Raw genomic sequence first — 2,832 nt, forward strand, 5'->3', positions numbered from 1 at the left:
AAGAGACAGATATATCTATATCTATACCATCTATAGAAGCAAAGTGTTTGTTGTATACTAGTGAAAACTAAGTTGTTTAAACTAGGTTGTGACAAGTTTAGGATTTTGTCTTTAATGTTCAAGGTAACTACTAAGAAAATAACTAAAGCATCTATTGAAAAAGAAAGAAGAGGGGGCCAGATGGTGGTATATTAGTAAAACATGATGCTCTGAGATACAGACCCACATGGGAGGGTTGCTGATTCACACCTGGATACCTCTGTGAGTATGCCAGGAGTGTGCCATGATCTGAGCTGGCTGAGGCAGAGGGTGGAGGACTGTCGAGACCCTATCAGGGAGTGTTGTATTTCTGCCTCTCTCTGTGTCTCTGTCTCTCTCACTCATGGAATAAATGAAAAAGCAAACTTAAAAAAATAAGAAAAAGAGAACCAGAAGGGTACACTATAAAACATCAACTACACATTTTTTAAAAGGGCAGTAATAGAGGAATTCAGGGGCAGAAATCATGAGACATATAGAAAACAAATAGTTAAGTGGCAAAAGTAAGTTCTTCCTTATCAGAAGTTACTTTAAATGTAAATTGGTTAAACGCTTCAATTAAAAGACAGAGATGGTCATAATGGACTTTTGGATTTTTTTTTTTTTTTGAGAGGTTTTTGCTATAGGGTGCATGCGCTCACCAGAAAGACAAAGAGAGACAGAGAGATAGAGAGCGAGAAATCACCTCCAGGGGAAATGGCCATGCCGCAATCCCTTCTCCTCCATTCTCCTCTCGGGATCTTGGGCACGCACCCCATGTGAGTTTAAGCCACTGGGCCCGGGACTCAAACCGCGGTCAACTATATGGGAGTTCAGCGACATAGCCATTACGCTAACTGCTGGTCCCTTATAATGAACTTTTAAAAGTATAATCCATCTATAGATACAAAGACACAAAGTGATTGAAAAGCAAAAGGATAGAAAGATATTCCAAAACATGTTGAACATTACCATACAACACTGCTGTGGAATGAACTGTGTCCCTCTCTAAATTCATACGTTGAAGCCTTAACTCCCAATGTGGCCATGTTTGGAGAAAGGAACTTTAGGAGGTAATAAAGGTTAAATGAGCCCATAATGGTGGTGCTCTAATCTGATAGTATTAACATCCTTATAAGAGACATTAAGAGAGGCTGGCAGGTGGTATAATGGTTAAGGCACTGGATTCCCACATGGCCAGCCAAGGTCTAAGTCTTGGACCTGGCGGCTTACTTTCTCACTTTCTCTCTCTCTCTGGTCAAATTAAAATAATAATAATAATAATAATAATAAATAATCTGATAATATTAGCGTCCTTATAAGAGACATTAAGAGAGACTGGCAGGTGGTATAGTGGTTAAGGCACTGGATTCCCACATGGCCAGCCAAGGTCTAAGTCTTGGACCTGGCGGCTTACTTTCTCACTTTCTCTCTCTCTCTCTGGTCAAATTAAAATAATAATAATAATAAATAAATAAATAAAAGAAAATGAATAATTATTTTTTTAAAATAAGAAAAGACAATAAAAATTAAAAAAAAAAAAAGACAGCTTGCTTGCTTTCTCCCTCCTACACTGTGTGAAGGCAAGTAAAAGTGGCTGTCAGCAAGCCAGGAAGACAGCCCTTACCATAAATCAGCTCCACCAGACCTTGATCAGTGACTTCTAGCCTCCAGACTGTGAGAAAAGAATTACTGTTGTTCGAAGCACCCAGTTTAGACTATTTTGCTGTGATAACCCAAGTAATATGAGCACCAAGATATTTACAGCGGAAATTTCTCAATCAGCTGTTCTTGCAGTGAATACAATTTTCTCTTTTGATTGAAATCCTACCCGCCCTTCAAACTCAAATGCCATCTCCTCCAGGAGACCTTCCCTAATTGGTGGACCAGAACTAGTTTTTGTGTTTGCTGGATTTCTACAGCATTTTGCCTCGAAGATCCTTCCCTTGGGTCATATAATGAAGTTTATCAAGGCTCAGACCTGTGTCTTTTTGTTGTGTATGTTCTCTTCAAATCAATGGCTCATACCTTTCTAGCTCCAGTTCAGACTTTTCCACTGACTCCAGAATGCAGAGCTGACTCAGCACCTCCATCTGGGTAGTGAAAACACATGAAGCTTAATATGTCCAACACGGAATTCCTCCAAATCATGGTCCAGCGAAGAACACCTCCCTCCATCAACACTGGTTCCAGCCAGATAATGCCTGGGTCCAAATGGCTCCTTCTTGTCTGTACCTCCTCCCTGTTTCCACTCTTGGGCCCTCTGACCTCTCTCCCTGGAGCAGCCACTTTTTCATCTCCCTGGCTAAAACGTTCAGGTAAATGACCTACAGGGTCCAGTCCCTGTCTACCTCTGCAGCCTTGTCCTCCATGGTTCATTTATTCATCCCTCTGGCCTGTGCTGGGACTGGTCCCCCTGCCTGGAACACACCTCTGACCTGGTTAGTTTCTCCTAATTCTGTAAAGCTCAATTCAAATATAATTTTCTCGAACAAGACTTTCCAGACCTTCCTCTCTCCCCTCTAGTGGTGTCTAGTCACAGGTACCACTGGGGTGACATTCCCATGGCACCTTCAATCCTGGCACAGCTGTCAGTGTCAACAGTGAGAGAAGATCACTTCGAGGGCATACATCATTGTTCACAACCGTGTCCTCAGTACCTGGACGTGCCAACACCTAGAGGCACTCGGTAAAGGTTTGTTGCCTGCATAAGTGATCAAGAGAAAGAATCTCAGCACTGCACTTTCCAGCCTTTTGACTTGGGAAAGTCACTTGAGTATTTCTTTTTTTTTTTTTTTTTTAAATTATTTATTT

General features: G+C 41.3%; 1 protein-coding gene across 1 annotated transcript in view; it reads right to left on the reverse strand.

Annotated features, from left to right (window-relative positions):
* Nucleotides 1-2,832, reverse strand: part of CUNH10orf53 (chromosome unknown C10orf53 homolog) — a 15,580-nt gene that overhangs the window by 12,148 nt on the left and 600 nt on the right. The gene's annotated exons all lie outside the window — the stretch shown is intronic.

This window comes from Tupaia chinensis, unplaced genomic scaffold, assembly GCF_000334495.1.
Source record: "Tupaia chinensis unplaced genomic scaffold, TupChi_1.0 Scaffold144071_2, whole genome shotgun sequence".
Classification (NCBI taxonomy): domain Eukaryota; kingdom Metazoa; phylum Chordata; class Mammalia; order Scandentia; family Tupaiidae; genus Tupaia; species Tupaia belangeri.